The sequence below is a fragment of the Myotis nattereri genome (assembly GCF_964212035.1).
Source record: "Myotis nattereri genome assembly, chromosome: 12".
NCBI classification, from domain to species: Eukaryota; Metazoa; Chordata; class Mammalia; order Chiroptera; family Vespertilionidae; genus Myotis; species Myotis nattereri.
The window spans coordinates 45,860,760-45,879,462 of record NC_138087.1 but is presented as its reverse complement, the minus strand read 5'-3'; positions in this window follow the sequence as shown (position 1 = coordinate 45,879,462).

Genomic DNA, 18,703 nt, shown 5'->3' with positions numbered 1-18,703 from the left:
TTCTCAGTGACCCAGCCCACAGAGGCCTCCTTCCAGGCCTGCGTTCTCACAGGGGTTCATTGTTCATGCTACACCTCCCAAGGTTCTTTGATTGTGCCATTGCGCCGTTCCAAACCTTCCTTGACACCCATTGCTAACATTATACTGCCCAGATTATTGAGATTGACATTTAAGGCCCACCATATTTGGCTTTAACTTCACTTTCCAGCCCTTTTTTTAAAAAAAAAAAAAAAAAAAAAAAACACACAAAAAAACCCACAAAAACTCATGGGTCTAATTGTCTACTTCTTTGCCCCATTCCAGCTCTACCTATTATAATGTAAAAAAAATTTTCTTGGCCCTGGTTCTCTTGGAAAACTTCACTGAGAATCCAAGCAAGATATGGACCTCTTCTCTTTTCTGAACTTGTAAACAGTTTACTAGGACACACCTGGAACTGCCATAAGTATCTAGCTTATTTGTCCCTTTGGTATCTAAGCTCTGAGAGCAGAGATGCATCTCTGCATTCAGTGCAGTTCTCAGCAAGGTATTATACACATAGTCAACCTGATCAGTAAAGACTTGATGAATGAATGAATGAATGGATCACCATGAGAATGTGTTCTCTGGCTATTGCTCTCTTTTTCTACTTTCAAGGTTCTGTGGTTACGTTTAGATAATACGCTGCTTCATAGCAACACAATACCCAAGCTCACAGGGTTGCAAATAGCTGCTAAGAGCATCCCGCCACCACTTACAGAACAGCATGTTCTCCCTTTCAAGTGGTGATAGCGGAATTCAGTAGTTATTAAGTGCCTTTGTTGACTTGGCATTTAGAGGCGCTGGGGGCATCAGTTCTCTATACTCAGCAAAATGCCCATTTTGATCGTAATTTTCCCTTGTGAATAACAGCTATCCACAGAGATGTTCCTTTCCAATTTTCTATCTTTTTAGATTTATAAAAGCATTTTTAACTACATATAAGCAGAAAATGAATAGAAATAACTTGGCATTGTATTTAATAAACGTTTAGGGAGATGTCTATGGCACATTACCAAAATTATTTGGGGGAAACTTTAACTATGTGAATTGTATTGAAGAGGCACCAAGAGTTCAAGAATTCTCAAAATTCCTGGGTTGTACACAGTTATTACAGAGGCAGCCATCTACGTAGCAATGATTTGGAGAATGCCATGTTAGCTCTGGCTGCAAAAATGCTGTGGGACAAGTCACCCCAAACTCAGTGACATAAATAAGAATTTTATTTTCTTGCATCGATGGGTTAGCTTTAGTGACTTGTTTTAGACCTCCAGATGGTTGCATTTGCTCCATGCTTTGGGTCAGTTTGAGGTCTGTCTCACATGTCTTACACCAGGGCCCTGTGGAAGGACATGGGGCAATTATGGAGCTCCTAGGGCACACTCTTCTCATGATGGTCACTGAAACACCGGAAGTAAGCCTAATGTACAAGCTAATTTGATTTTTTAAAAATTCTCACCCAAGGATATGTTTATTGATTTTAGAGAGTGAGAAAGGGAGAGAAAAAGAGGGGGAGAGAGAAACATCACTCAGTTGCCTCCTGCAAATGCCCCTCCTGGGGATCAAACCCACAACAAAAGGCATGTGCCCTGACCAGGAATTGAAACCACAACCTTTTGGTGTATGGAATGATGCTTCCACCAACGAAGCCACCTGGCCAGGGCTTAACATTTACTTTAAAATGAAATTGCTATTCTCCCCTCGGGGCCCATCCTGCTGAGGAGCAACTTTCTCTCTCTCTCTCTCTTTTTTTTTTTTTTTACAGGGAGGAAGGGAGAGGGATAGAGAGTTAGAAACATCCATGAGGGAGAAACATTGATCAGCTGCCTTCTGCACAACCCCCACTGGGGATGTGCCTGCAACCCAGGTACATGCCCTTGACCGGAATCGAACCTGGGACCCTTCAGTCCGCAGGCCGATGCTCTATCCACTGAGCCAAACCGGTCAGGGCTGAGGAGCAACTTTCATTGTCCCTAATCATCAGTCCCCCTCCCCCTCTCCAGGTCTAGGCAGTAAAATGCAAACCCAATTTACACTCTGCCCCTTAAAATCTGACAATTTAACAAAAGTGCAGGCCGCATTAATTTGGAAAAAATATAAGCTGAGTAGTCAAATTCAGATTTTACCACCCACTGGTTGTGTGCCCTTGGTCTTCATTCTCCTCGTCTGTATTATTAGTGTGTAGCAGGGGATCGCACGGCAAACTAATGACCAGAAGTCATACAACATACACTTATCATAAAATGCCTTGAAGTTCCCCCAAAGACTTATAATGGTTTCTAATTGCAACCTCGGTTCAACTTCCTCACTTTACTGTAGGCTTCTTGCTTGGTTTGGCTGGATTCCCAGCCTTTTCTTCATCCTTTCCCAGACAGAATATTCCTGAAACATTCTCTTAGGTTTAACACAGGTAGACTGCTTTATAGATATACCTTGGGGATATCGAGGGTTCAGTTCCAGGCCACCATAAAAAAGTGAGTATCTCTATAAAGTGAGTCATAATCTTTTTGGTTGGGTATCTTGCCTACAGAATGTAAAAACATGCCACATCTGTACAGCACAAGAAAGCAAAGCGCAATGAAACGAGGCGTATCTATTTATCTCCACATATCACCCTAAAACATTAACTTTCATTCAGCCTCGGAGAATATACCCACGTGAATATCTAAAGAAGGTCTTTGCTTTATTTTCTCGTAGATATTCCTTTTTTAGGAATCAATGCTTAATCAATCAGAAAGTGGTTAAATGCGTTAGGCTATATCCATTTTATGCAATGATATGCAGCCAGTAAAATATGCAACGAATTTACCTGTGTTGATGTAGCAAAGTATTCATGATATATTGTAAAGTAAAACAGGCAAGATACAGCTCATTCAAGTACTATGCCCACTAGAATATAAATTACATGAGGGCAGAGACCGTGTCTGTCTTGTTTATCTGCAGCATGTAGTGGACACAGAGTGGGCGCTCATGAATATTTGTGGACTGTGTGTAAGAGCACAGAAAATGACCTGGAAGAGCCGACAATACTTTGTTATCAGGGTTACTTGTTTTCCAGGGGGCAGCATTGGAGTGCTATTGAAGACTTGGACTTTTTGTTCGCTGCATTTCTGCTGTTTCAAGTAGTTTTATTAGAATGTAAGTATTTATGTTTTGTGCTTTCTGGCCTCCAAGGTGGTTGGCCCCCAACAGCCAGCATCTGTGTCTCTTTGTTGCTAGGGTGCCTTCAGGCTATCAGAAGCAGCTTTGCTGGTGTCCTATAGAGCCAGAAGTGGCTGGTGGTTTGGGGTCCCTCTCCCCACACCCCAGAAAATTAGCTGACTAGAGGAATTTGAGGGCTCTTGTAGCCTAGTCCTTGTTTGGGCAACTCAAAGGCATACTTTTTTTAAAATTTAATATATTTTTATTGATTTCAGAGAGGAAGGGAGAGGGAGAGAGAAGTATAAACATCAGTGATGAGAGAGAATCATCGATCGCGAGCCTGCAACCTGGGGCATGTACGCTGATGGGGAATCGAACCATGACCTCCTGGTTCCTAGGTTGATGCTCTATCACTGAGCTACATCAGCCTGGCTCAAAGGCATACTTTTTGATCCTATACAGCTCCCCTGCAATTCAGCTCAAATGACTTCAAGGGACTTTACTTGAAATTGAACTTTCTCTCTGGCCAGTTCAGGTGCCCATGTATTGTCTTAGAAAAGTTCTTCGTCTCAAAATCTGCTCTGGCGACCCCGTCTAAGTCACTTGTGTAATTAACAACAGTTGGTGTCTACTGGAGGATGAGGTGGATGACCTTCTCATCTCAAACTTTTCACCCTTCCTGGCTCTAAATTAACCTTGAGGGATGTTCAGGAACAGTTCCATAACTTACAGAGCCCAGGGAAAGTGTGGGGTCCCTTGCTTGGTAGCAGGAAATGTGTTAGTAGTACTAAACTATAAAACTTTTCTTAACTAAGTCTCTCAACGTGTCAGGGCAGTTTTTATTTGCTATTGATTGTAATTCTAAGTAAAGAAAATTAAAGTTTTACATTATTAGCATGAATTTTGCCATTCATGTTTACATTGTGCAGTATGAGTTTTAAGTGCAAGCATAAGAGCTCTTCACTTGTATGCAAAACCACCATAATGATGTAATTTATACTTTGTAAATGCATATGTCTTTCTTACCCGAACTGTAGAAATGCTGTACAAAACTAACCCAGCTGTTTTAATTTCACTTCTTACTTTTTTTTACTTTTGATAGTATTACAGATGTCTCTCATTTTCTCCCTTTTTGCCCTCCTCCACCCTACCCCTACGCTACCCCAGGCCTTCCCCACATTATTGTCTGTGTCCATGGGCTATTCATATACGCATATAAGTTCTTTGGTTAATCTTTTCCTATTTCTTCTCCCCTCCAAACTCCCCCACCCCACCTCAGATCTGTAATTCTGTTCCATGGGTCCATACCTATTTTGTTCATCAATTTATTTTGTTCTTTAGATTCCACATATGAGTGAGATCATGTGATCTTTGTATTTCTCTAATTGGCTTTATTTAGTTTAGTATAATAGTCTCCAGGTCCATCCATTCTGTCTCAAAGGGTAAGAGATCTTCCTTTTTTATAGCTTCATAGTATTCCATCGTGTAAATGTACCACAGCTTTTTATCTACTCATCTACTGATGGGTATTTGGACTGTTTCCAGATCTTAGCTATTGTAAATAATGCTGCTATGAAACTAGGGCTGCATATAGTTTAATATCATTTCTTACTACATGCAATTTTTACCACTACTCTCTACCTTCAGCTTACTGATGTGTAAAGGATTGAAAGGGAAAGGAACTATGGGTTGTTTTCTTTTCCTTTTACTTCTTTGTCATCATTTTCAGTGTAAGCAATTGGCTAACACATGGGATAAATGAGAGAAGAAGGATATAGTAGGTTCCTTGGTCATTCATTATTCTTAGAACACCATTGCCTTCTTTGTGTGTGAAGGACCCTGATTAGAATGTAAAGTGTGGTCTCTTAGGGCTGTCGGCACCTCCACTTACTTAGTCATCCAGGTAACAGGCTTTGAGTCTTGCTGAATTCCTACTCATCTCGGGTCTACCTGAATTCTGTGCAATCATTGCAATTGCTCTATATGAACAGGGCAGCAAGGAACAGTGGAGATGCATATTGTGCATATTTGCTCTTTGCATACATACTCCATTGACCTGTAGACTCACTTTGAAATTATAAGTTAAAAGATAAAATTAAGAATTTCAAGACAGTGACAATACAATATTAAACCAAGCCTGAGGCCCTTCTGAGGGTTGAGCCCTGTGTGACTGCTCATGAAGATAGTCCTCGCTGGACTACCAAGGGGAATAAGGCCCAGGCATTGTCCAGTCCTGTGGGCAGTTAACCCACATATCTATCTCTAGGCTTTTGGTTTGGGCATACTTTAGGGCAGTGGTTCTCAACGTCCTTAATGCCGCGACCCTTTAATACAGTTCCTCATGTTGTGGTGACCCTCAATTTCATTGTTACAAATTGAACATAATTAAAGCATAGTGATTAATCACAAAAACAATATGTAATTATATCTGTGTTTTCCAATGGTCTTAGGTGACCCCTGTGAAAGGGTTGTTTGACCCCTAAAAGGGTCGCGACCCACAGGTTGAGAACCGCTGCTTTAGGGCCTCTAGTCTTCCATGGTGCATATCATTCATTTCAGCACTTATAAAAAAACTAGAGACCTGGTGCACGAATTTGTGCACCAGTGGGGTCCCTTGGCCTGGCCTGTGGGATCAGGCCAAAACCAGCTCTCCAACATCGCCCAAGGGGTCCTGGATTGCGAGAGGGTGCAGTCCAGGCTGAGGGACCCCATCGGTGCATGATCGGGGCCGGAGGGAGACGTGGGAGGTTGGCCAGCCTGGGAGAGACCATGGGGGGGCTCCAGGGCATGTCTGGCCTGTCTCACTGAGTCCTGATTGGCCAGTCCTGATCGGCCGGACCTACTAGTCAGAGCATCTGCCTCCTGGTGGTTAGTGCATGTCATAGTGACTGGTTGACCAGTCGACTGTCTGCCCCCTAGTGGTCAGTGCACATCATAGGGAGCGGTTGAGTGGCCTTAGCATATCATTAACATATTATGCTTTGATTGGTTGAAGGCCGACTGGTCGACCGGACATTTAGCATATTAGGCTTTTATTATATAGGATATATTTAAGACCATCTTTTTTTCTTTCAAGTTTAGTAAGAAATTTAAAGATATGTTTACTCCAATTTAGCATTTGGTGTTTTGTGATGGAAAAAATTTTCAGAATACCCAGTTTTTTAAAAGTTACGGAAATGGAGATCACAGAGCACATTTTTTGTTTACTTACAGATTTCACAACTTTCCAAGACTACTTCAGATTTCACAAACCTCTGATGAATACTCATTTTTATCTTGGTTATCTTTTAGACTTTTTTTTTTAAATCAGGGTAGTGCATACACTTTGTTTGAAATGTCAAATCTTGCTAAAAGTCTTTCAACAAAAAACACAGGCCTCCCTCTTCTCCTCCACCTGCTTCCATCTCCAGTCCTGCTTCCCAAAGGCGATGGCTTTACACTCTCTGTAGCCATTTCTTGCAAAATTTACTTCCATATTTTAAAATAGCATGTCTTTAATCAGTATTTCATTGAAGCATCATTTTTAGATCAGACATGTTGTAGTATACTCGGATTATGTTAACTCTCCTGGAATTTTTTTGTTGTTGTTCTTTGTGCAGGCAATATTTTTTTAATTTACAAAATTTACTTGTAATTAGATTTCCTGTATATCTTAAATCTCAAGTCTATTTCCTGTGTGCCCAAATCATCAAACATTCAGTGCCTATATCTCCCTGAAGTCATCCACCTAATATCCTACATCCTCTTATTCACCCATGGTCAGCAAACTGTGGCTTGTGAGCCACATGCGGCTCTTTGGCGCTTGAGTGTGGCTCTTCCTAAGCCTTAGGAGTACCCTAATTAAGTTAATAACAATGTACCTACCTATATAGTTTAAGTTTAAAAAATTTGGCTCTCAAAAGAAATTTCAGTCATTGTACTGTTGATATTTGGCTCTGTTGACTAATGAGTTTGCTGACCATTGGACTATAGACTATTTGTTTTCTGGACCTGCTGCACAGCTGCCCCCCAAGGACCCCATTTCCTGGATGCTGAATTTTCCCTTGTCTTGTTCTCTCATTTTAGTGGTAACATATCCTCAGGAGCTTCCTAATGCTGAGTGAAAGGAGGTCAGTTTTCAGAACGGTGAATGTCTGAAAATGTTTTTATTCCATCTTTACTCATGATTGATAGCTTATGAGAGGCGAGAACCCAAGGTTGGAAATAGGTTTCCGTTAGAACTGTGACAACATTCTTCACTGGACCTGGCTTCCGAGGCTGCTGTTGAGAAATGCAATGCAATTATGATTTCCCTTTTGCGGGTTCTATGTGGTTTTCCAAAGTCTATTTAGTTTTGTTTGTTTTTATTCTCATACGTACAGTGTACACTAAAGGGAATCCATTCTTATTTATATGACTGTCCTATTTTAAAGATCCTTTCCACTCGATTTTCACAAACCTGGATTGTACTGGCAAATGACTTTTCCTCCCTGAATTCCATGGAAAGCTTACACACCTGGGATGCTACGTGGAAAATAACCAAAACTCCAGTTTGCACATCTGTGCATTTGCAAGTGTGTAGCTGGAATGAGTCCTTTGTCTGGAGCTTGGGAAGAATACTGAATCCGGCTGCTAGGTGGCAGTGTTGTTCTTTTACCAAAAAGATGGTTGTTAGAGTCTACAGGTCCCTGTCTGAAGCGGAAAGGAAAACACTGCCTCTTCATTAGCAACTTTTCACCCAGACTTCCTGGTTTCAGCCCACAGAGAGGCACCAACCAGCACCATCTGCAACTGCCCGGCTGGAATGATCAAACAAAAATTTTTTCCCTGCCAGCCACTGTACGTTGCCAAACGGGGCAGTCGTCAGTATAAAGTACATGGTTGCTTCCAGAAACTGTAAAAATCCTCTATGCAGGGACCAGAGTCTGTCTCAGGCCCTAGTAAACAAGTGATATAATCTCACTTGTTCAGCGATTGGTGGTACAGTGTTAAGTTCACAAAAGAGCTCTAGCATTGCAGTTATGAAACATCTGTGTATGGCGTGCCTAAGAATTATTTATAAGTTTCTTTCCTTCCATTACCAGATACAGTTGCTAGATTTGGCAAATTAAAAGTCAGTTAAATTTGAATTTCAGATAAACAATTTTTTAAAAGTCAGGTTTATGGAGGTATAATTTACATACAATAATCCACCTTTTTTAGGTATACAATTCTGTAAATTTTTACAAATGTGTACATTGTGTAACTATTATCACACTCAAGATATAGAATATTTTTTCCTCATCCCCAGAAGTTTCTTCATGCCCCTTTTTAGTCAATCCCTCACTCACCCTCCACCCTTGACAACCACTGATCAAATTTCTGTCTTTATAAGCTTACCTTTTCCAAAATGTCATATAAGTGGAATCATACAACACATAGCTTTTTATGCCTGACATTTTTGATTTACCAATTTTGAGATTTTCCCATGTGTAGGTAACAGTAATTGAATGGGTTTTGTTTATTTGTTTGTTTGTTTGTTTGTTTGTTTAAATATAAGTGGGCCTGGAGTGGAACTTGGAACCTACAATTTTTACAAAAACCTTTGGTGTTCCCCACACAGGTGATTCTCAGATCACACTTTTTTGTTGTTGTTATTCCTCACCTAGGATATTTTTCCATTGATTTTAGAGAGTGTAAGGGATGGGAAAAGACAGAGAAAAACATCATGTGAGAGAGACATATTGATTGGTTGCCTCCCACACGTGGCCTGTCCAGGGCCGGGGATCAAGCCTGCACCCAAGGTACCTGAATCAAATCCATGACCCTTCAGTCCGAGGCCCAATACTCTATCCACCGAGCCAAACCCGCTAGGGCCCATATCACACATTTAAACAGCAAGGATTTGAAGCAGTGAGGTTTTGAGTCTCCTTGGGAATCTGCTTAACTCAATCAAGTTTCTACCAGAAACAAGTCTCTATTCAGAGAAACCAGTAATTTCACAGTTTCAGGAAGTTGCAGGATTCACCAAAGCTCATGAACCCCACGAACCTGAGGTTATGATCCATAGTGTTATCATCTCATGTGCTTTACTGAAAGCTCACGTCTTCCACAGAAGTGAGAGGCAAACAAGTTCGTTTTAGGTTCTCCCACCCACTGTACTCATCATTTCCCCCACACTTCTCAGCATAAGGGAATTTCTTTTTGTCTTTCCACAAGATATATGTCTTGCAATTCTGTTCCCATTCCTATTAAATGTTTATTTATTAAAGCAAAAATGAATTAACTATTTCTATATCATAAAAGCCAGACAGTTGTCATAAAAGGTTAAAATTGCTAAGAAAATTAGAAATTGAAAAAGAATAAATGCATAGTCCTACCCCAAAGATGTAGTGAGATAATTTTATTTGTCTTCGTTGTTTTTGTTGTTGTTGTTTTTCACAGTTGTGACAATAATGTAATGATGCCTGGGTCCCACCCCAAATATTCTGATATACTTGGTATGTGGTATGCTCTGGACTCAGCATTTTTCACAAGCTCCTTAGGTGATTGTTAGATGCTGCAGAGTTTGAGAGTCACTGCCACATGAGCACCTGCCATCAACTTGTTCTTCGCTCTTTCTATATTTTCAGTTGGTTGGGCCATGTAGAAGGAATTTTAAAAAAAAACACATTGGGAATTAATTATAATCATAATTGTGCATCAACATGAAAGGGAAAAATCTTCTAAATACTGGTTCATACTGAAGGGATATCTACAACGGGCCATTCATGCTAAAGGATAGCGAAACCCTGCTTGAAGAAATAAGAGTAGGTCAGAATTGGAGAAAATTACAAGCAGGAATTGTTCACCACAAACCCCTCGAGTGGCCTAAATTCTTGTGATTAGTGAGAACTTATCATGGATGAGTAAGAAACAGAAACAATGATGATAACACTTCAAGAGGAAGATCTAATAATAGAGTTAAGATCGGAAGCAACAAGGTAAACCCAGGTCCCTAGAAGTGATACAGGCATGTGCTCCAATGATTTGAAATCCTATCTCCAGCAGGAAACTATGTCATGGAGAGGGGTCTCCTCACTGCTCACCCAATCCCAAACTTGCCAGGGCTGGCCTGGGAGATTCCTTGCAAGTTTGCTTTCCATGTAGTGAGATTCATTGCAAGTGAAATCCCTGTGGCAGCCTTTGAGTACTCACTCATCCAAGTTGGAAGGGTTTTTAAATTCAACCTTTAGTCTGCATTCTTTGGAAAGGGATCCAAAGAGTCTTGAGTCTAATTTTATAAGAGGTCTCAAGGAACCTCTTATGGTTGGATGTGCCTGTAAAGAGCTCCATAATCACAATAACTAGTCCCCAGCCCCAGCCAGATTCAGAGATCCTGGAGAGAAGGATTGAAATAGGGGCCTTCTCAATGCTTTTTCTTCTCAGGGGGCCACGCATCAGAAACAGACATGCTAGCCCTCCTATTGATGGTGGAATAAATATGTCGGGGGACCTCAGGGTGGAGATTCTGATGTGCACATCACGTTAAAGTTGTTGCAGATTATCTTGGGAGATTGAGGCTGTTGGTGCACCAATGACAGCTGACCTTGTAATCTGAGATAATATTATTGTTAGGAAAAGAGGTACTTTTGTGGTCAGAAAATGCTCATCTCAAGATAGACAGACCTTCAATATATAGATGTGTTAGTTACTGGTAAGTGGAGGTGTTTTTGTTTTTGGTCACCAGTATTTTATTTTTCCAATTAAAGTGTTTAGTCAATTTATTATTATTTTTAATCTTTATTATTGAAAGTATTACATATGTCCCCTCCCCCCCCACCCCCTGACCCTTTCTAGCCCACCCCTGCCTCCTGACCCAGGCCTTTACCAGGTCTATGTCCGTGGGTTATGCATGTATGCATGTAAGTTCTTTGGTTCATTTATTTCCACCCATCCACCCACCCCCACCTTCCCTCTGAGGTTTGACAATCTATTCCATGCTTCTATGTCTCTGGATCTATTTTGTTCATGAGTTTATTTTGTTCATTAGATTCCACATATGAGTAAGATCATGTGATACTTGTCTTTCTCTGACTGGCTTATTTCTCTTAGCATAGTACTCTCCAGGTCCCTCCATGCTGTCTCAAAGGATAAGAGATCCTTCTTTTTTACTGCTGTATAGTATTCCATTGTGTCAGTGTATCATAGCTTGTTTATCCACTCATCTACTGATGGGCACTTGGGCTGTTTCTAGATCTTAGCTATTGTAAATTGCTTAAACTGTAGAAGCTATTTGATTCCAGGGGTCTAAAGAACATGAATGTATGAAACATTTGGAATTTAAATTCTTAGTGCTTGGCATGGGTAGGTGGCACTAGAATGTTAGTTTCAAATCTAGTTTCTCTTCATGTTATTTTGAAGAGGATTGAAGGGGAGGAAAATCACTGTGGAATTCAGCTTTAGATTCATGTAGTTTGTCCTTGGGTCCTAGAGTTCACTAGCCTGGCCCCTCATCATCATGGTTTCTAACAACACATGGCCTCACACTGGTTCTTACTTGTTTATTGTATAAGCTTAAATCATAGATGTGAGCCAACTTTGTGGGTTTGACTGTGGTGGGGTGGGCTTGGGGAATGGCACGAAGGGTAGTTTTGTTTTAAACAAATGTTTAAAGAGAAATGGAAGCTCTTATTAGTCAGGTTGATGTACAGAAGAATTCAATGAGATTATTAAAAATCCAAGAGCTGAAAAGGAAATTTAAAAGCTTGTACTTAAACTCTGTACCTCCAGACTTGGGTTTGCTTCAAACCTTGAAAAGGAATGTGATCATCTTACAAAACAGGTGTTGGTTTTACAGCTCGAGCAGAAAGAATATGAAATGTTTTTTCTATTTTCTCCTGTTTTCTTTGTCTACCACCTTTCCCAAGAAAACACTAAGTGTCTGCCATGTTCTTTGACTGTCAACAGCAATGTGGTCTGAATTGTGTCATAGGCTGGGATCTAGATAAATAACTTTGCTTGGAAATAAACTGCTGGCATAACTTAGTATTCACTTGTATTTCATTGGTGTGGGCCGATCCATTTATGTTGTTATATATTCTGCTGACCCTTACAAACTTCAGAGGACCAGAGTGGTGAGACAAGTGAGTTTAGATTAATACAATTTTAGAGGGTTTGGAGGGAGCTCCACCCATCCCAGTGGAAGATTTTCAGGCCACAACTGTGAAAAAAAGGAATTGAGACTCCATGTGCGGGAAGCAACTCCAACTGACAGTGAGCAAAATAAGAAATGAGAATAATTAACTATAATTTCTTTCAGGCTTAAATTTCAATGAAGAGAGGGGAATTTTGTTTTAGGACTTTAATTTCTCTCTAGTGAATTAAATGGGATAAAATTCACATTTTTTAATTGGGGGGATTCTTTAATATTTTGTTTGGACTCATGGTATGAACTCTGGCAAGCCAATCTGAACATCACGATTGCACGTAGGGGATGAAAAAGAGAATAAAAAGTGAATTTCTTGTTTTAAGTAACTTGTGGTCTTTTAGTTAATATACTGTGGTGACTTGTTTTAGAGGCTTTGGGAGATAATAGTTAAAGTAAACAAATTCCAGGAGGGTTCTAAGAAAAAGTGATGAAGTGCTTAATGTTGGGGTAACTATTCCAAGTCTGAAGGAAGTTCTATTTAAAATATGTTAAATAAGTAAGTAGGGTGACCAACTTACTCTGAGCTGTCTGAGGCTTTCTTAGTTTTAGTATCCCAGGAACCCTTCCCCATTCCTGTGCATTAGTGTGGTTTGTCCAGAGAAATAATAGGAAATTTTATGTATAAGAGACATTATAAGAGATTGACTCACACGATTATGGAAGCTAAGAAGTCCCACAATCTGCCCTCTGTGAGCTGGAGGTCCAGGAGGTAGTTCCAGGCCAAACCTGAAGGCCTGAGAACCAGGAGCACTGCTGTCCATGGGCCGGAGAAGATGGATGTCCCACCTCAAGCAGGAGAGCAAATTTGTCCTTTCTCGCCTTTTTGTGTTATTCAGGCCCACAACAGATTAGAAGATGCCCGCCTGCATTGGTGAGGGCAATCTTTTAAAATCAATCTGTTCAAATGCTAATCTCTTCCAGAAACACCTTCACAGATACACCAGACAGGATATTTTACTAGCGATGTAGATATCCCTTAGCCGAGTCAAGTTGACACACAAAATTAACCATCACACCCTATGAGTGAAGGATAGCCCACCGTCAGTGGTCCTTAATTTCTGTTTGCCATCCCAAGGGGTTAAGAGGCAATTAAAACAAAGAGGATGAGACACGTCAGTACCACCTGGTCCTGGTTCCCTGAGAAAGATGGAGCAGTTAATCAGCATGGATGGTGAGATCTCTGGACATTCACTGCATGTTCTTTTTTTAAAAACTTGTGGGTGAGGTTACTGCATTTGGGCTATTCCCATGTGGGCTCTACTCTCTTGCCTTCCTACCTCAGAACTAAGCAGAGTCCGCTTTCCAGAGACTGGCCAGCCATTCTTAATTTAAAAAAATTATTTTATTTTATTTTATTGATTTCAGAGAGGAAGGGAGAGAGAGAGAGAGAGAGAATCATTGAATGGCTGCCTTCTGCACGCCCCACACTAGGGATCAAGCCCACAACCCGGGCATGTGTCTTGACCAGGAATCAAATTGTAACCCCTGGTTCTTAGGTCAATACTCAACCACAGAGCCTCACCAGCCAGGCTGGCCAGCCATTCTTTTCTCCAGTAGTTCCCAAACGGTGGAGGATGTGTGTGCTATTGTCATCTAGTGAGCAGAGGTCAGGTTAGGAGATGTCGCTAAACATTTTAACAGTATACAGGTTAGCACCCCTCTCCCCAATAAAGAATTATCTGGTCCAAAATTTCAATAGTGCCAAAGTTGTGAAACCTGTTCTTCACTTTCTTTTTTTCCATGAGGTTATGTATGTAAGTGGGCCAGGGTATAGGCCATCCTATGTTCTGCAAGTACAATTCAATGTGTTGCTTACATACAGGGGGACAGAAGGCCTTAGGTCTCTAGGTTTTAGCCATGTTTTTGAACCTAAACTTTATGAGAGAGCCTTGCATTGTCTATCTCATCTAATGACTTAAAAAGTAATAATGTGTTTACCTTTTGCCTTTTATTCCTCATATTTGGTTCCCTCCATTTGGAATTCTGTAGGAAAAGAGTGGTGAATACCAGGTCATGATTTGGACATTCCTTGTTTCTGGGTTGAAGTGCCATCATAATATGAAAACTTTTCCTTCTTCCATCTGTTGTTCCTTATCAGTGTAACTTTAACATTTCCCTCTATACATACTCTTTCCTGTCAGTGGAAAAACATGCTCCTATTTCCTGCTACAATTTAACAAACAAATAAAAAATAATTCTTAAAAGTCCTCTCCCTTTCCTCCACATCCCTCTTCTCTATTTAGTGAAGCTTTTTTAAAAGAGTTGAGAAATGGCAAATTTAACACAGCCAATGAGTTGTATTGGTAAGTGAGGTAAACCCATGCTCAGACCCAGACCACATATGTGCTCAGTTAATACTATTACAGATGAGTGAAAATGAAAGAGATTAACAGGTGAATCACCTCTCAAAGTTCTTGCTATAATTTAAACACAGAACATTAAAGAGAGTCAAAAAAATTTGAAAGTTCAGGATACTCTGTATTAGGAACAGATTACTTCTAACCACAGAAGCCAGATTTTCATTTTCTTTCACCCCCTTGAAGCTAAAACTCGTGTATATAATTTACAACTACCCAACCAGGGGCCACTGTGTCAGACTTAGGGTCCATTATCAGTGACGCAAAGAATGAGGGACTGTGCAAAATCAATTATGAAGACAGAGGCAGCCTGGCTTGCCCTCTCCAATTTCCAGAGGCAGTAGGCATGTTTCCTATAGCTAGGTCTAGGGTCCAGAAGGGGTGGTGAGAGTAATACAAGAGATCTTTTTTTTTTGTCTAGCTGTAGAGTCAATATGGCCTTTATGGGACCAGTTTTATAGATTTGGGGTATTGTTTCTTGCCTTGTAACCTCTAGACCTGGTTCTTCAACTTTCCTGGGTAGGAAGTATCTACCCATATCTCTCATTTTGTTTCTTTCTGACTAAATTATCTAGAGTTTGTTTTTGTTGTTTGTCACCAAGAACCCTGATTGATACCTAACTGAGACTCCTTGGCATAGTGGCAGCCAAATGTGGTATAAATATGATACAGTCAAGACCTGTCGCAAAAAAGGGACAATTAAGTGAATTGTTTAATAACTATATTTTACTAACTGTTCCTCTTCTCTCCTTCCTCTATTCATGGTAGCTGCATCTATTATAATAGAAATGGTGCAAGCAGAGTTTTCTTTTCTGGATCTTAGGACCAAATCCCTTCTCTCCCCTTAAGTTGTAGCTAAGCCTTGAGTACACAGTGATAGACGAATAATAATAGAGGAAAGGAAATAGGAAGTAAGGGAGAACTGATAAGAAGTGTGGATGTAGACTATTCAGAAATCAGTACTCTACAACAGAGATCTACAAACTTTTCCTGGAAAGAGAAAGTACACATTTTTGACTTTCTGGGCCATAGCATGAACGTAGCCATAAACAAGACATAAGAAAATGGGTGCCATTGTGTTCCAATAAGACTTTATTTACATAAACAGGTGTTTGGCTGGATTTGGGTTATAGTTTGCTGACTCTTGCTTTAGGTTCTAGGTTTTTTTTCTCTTCACGTTAACATTTAGGGGCAATTTTCTTATATTCATTCATTCCGTAATCACTTATTGAATGCTTATTTTGTTTCCACAGTCAAAGATTCCTATATATAGGTTACGGAGCTCACAGTGTGGGGTTGACCTGCTAGAAGTATTGTCCTCTTGTTGCCTTAGTCATGTCTGCTCAATCTTATCTCTTCAGTTCACACAGGCCCAAATACCTACTGCCAGAACCCATATTTCTTTGCTTTAGGAATTTCTCTGGCCATGAGTTATATAGACTTGGATTCCTCAATGTTTCCCAATGCACTCCTTCCCCTGAATCAGGGTGGGCTCTGTGGCTACTTTGGCCAATAGAATCTCGCAGATGTGAGTCTGTAATATTTGAGCCCAATCTGAAGAGATGGCCAGTTTGTACTTTCTATCCCTTGCAACATTTGTTCTTAGAATCTAGGCTTCTTGCTATGAGAAAGCCTCAAGAGCTTCATGGAAAAACCAGTGTGGAGAGAACCCAGTACCAATTTGCTAGCCATGAGAGTGAGTCAGAAAGTGGATCTTCCAGCCATGGTCAAGCCATCCCAACTGATACTGTGTGGAGCAGAGTTGAACTATCCCCACTGAGCGCAGCCCATATTACGTGTTCACTAGCAAAATGCATGATGTTGTTTTAAGCCTCTAAATTCTGGGAGTTTTTTAATGAAGTAATAGGTACCCAGGACACTCACCTTGGACTGAAAGTAGTTATTATTATCAGCCTTTAACAGATGAAGGATCTGAAGGTTAGAAAAATTAAGCACCACTCTACCTATGGTTTCACAACTAGTAAATTACATAATTAGGTTTCAAACCCAGGCCTCCCAGATTCCAAAGCCCAGGTTATCTACCTTGTTAATTTACTTTGTTGTTTCTCTAAGCCAGAAACTGAACTGAAATGAAATGAAAGAAAAGGAGATAGGAGATTGCCTAGCTCAGGCTGTCTGGTGCCACTCTTCGGGGAAACAATTTAGGATTACAATTCTCCCCAGCACCACCCTCACACCTGGGCCCTGCCTGTGTTAACTAAACTCATTTTTTTTTTAATTTATTGCTTAAAGTATTACAAAGGGTATTACATATGTGTCCATTTTATCCCCCCGCCCTAGACAGTCCCCTAGCCTCCCCTATCCCCCAATGTCTTATGTCCACTGGTTATGCTTATATGCATGCATACAAGTCCTTTAGTTGATCTCTTACCCCACTACCTCCTGCCCCCCAACCCTCCCTGGCCTTCCCACTGCAGTTTGACAATCTGTTTGAGGCAGCTCTGCCTCTGTATCTATTATTGTTCAAAAGTTTATAATGGTCTCTATTATCCATGAATGAGTGAGATCATGTGGTATTTTTCCTTCATTGACTGGCTTATTTCACTTAGCATAATGCTCTCCAGTTCCATCCATGACGTTGCAAATGGTAAGAGTTCCTTCCTTTTTAGAGCAGCATAGTATTCCATCGTGTAGATGTACCACAGTTTTCTAATCCATTCATCTACTGATGGGCAGTTAGGCTGTTTCCAGATCTTAGCTATGGTGAATTGTGCTGCTATGAACATAGGGGTGCATATATCCTTTCTGATTGGTGTTTCTGGTTTCTTGGGATATATTCCTAGAAGTGGGATCACAGGGTCAAATGGGAGTTCCATTTGAAGTTTTTTGAGGAAACTCCATACTTTCTTCCATAGTGGCTGCACCAGTCTGCATTCCCACCAGCAGTGCACAAGTGTTCCTTTTTCTCCACATCCTCTCCAGCACTTGTCGTTTGTTGATTTGTTGATGATAGCCAGTCTGACAGGTGTGAGATGGTACCTCATTGTTGTTTTGATTTGCATCTCTCGGATGATTAGTGACTTTGAGCATGTTTTCATATGTCTCTTGGCTTTCTGAATGTCCTCTTTTGAAAGGTGTCTATTTAGGTCCTTTGCCCATTTATTGATTGGATTGTTTATCTTCCTTTTGTTGAGTTGTATGAGTTCCCTATAAATTTTGGAGATTAGGCCCTTATCAGATATGACATTGGCAAATATGTTTTCCCACACAGTGGGTTTTCTCGTTGTTTTGTTGATGGTTTCTTTTGCTGTGCAGAAGCTTTTTATTTTGATGTAGTCCCATTTGTTCATTTTCTCTTTAGTTTCAAGTGCCCTAGGAGCTGTATCAGTGAAGAAATTGCTTCGGCATATGTCTGAGATTTTGTTGCCTTTGGCTTCTTCTAGAATTTTTATGGTTTCCTGTCGTACATTTAAGTCCTTTATCCATTTTGAGTTTATTTTTGTGTATGGTGTAAGTTGGTGGTCTAGTTTCATTTTCTTGCATATATCTGTCCAATTTTCCCAACACCATTTATTGAAGAGACTATCTTGGCTCCATTGTATGTTCTTGCCTCCTTTGTCAAATATTAATTGAGCATATTGGTTCGGGCCGATTTCTGGGCTCTCTATTCTATTCCATTGATCTATATGCCTATTCTTGTGCCAGTACCAGGCAGTTTTGAGAACAGTGGCTTTGTAATACAACTTGATATCTGGTATTGAGATCCCACCTACTTTGGTCTTTTTCAGGATTGCTGTAGCTATCCGGGGTCTTTTTTTATTCCAGATGAATTTTTGGAGAGTTTGTTCTAGATCTCTGAAGTATGCCGTTGGTATTTTAATGGGAAGTGCGTTGAATTTATAGATTGCTTTGGGTAGTATGGACATTTTAATGATGTTGATTCTACCAATCCATGAACACGGTATGTTCTTCCATCTGTTTATGTCTTCCTCTATATCTTTTTTCAACATCCTGTAGTTTTCTGAGTAGAGGTCTTTTACCTCTTTAGTTAGGTTTATTCCTAGGTAGCTTAATTTTT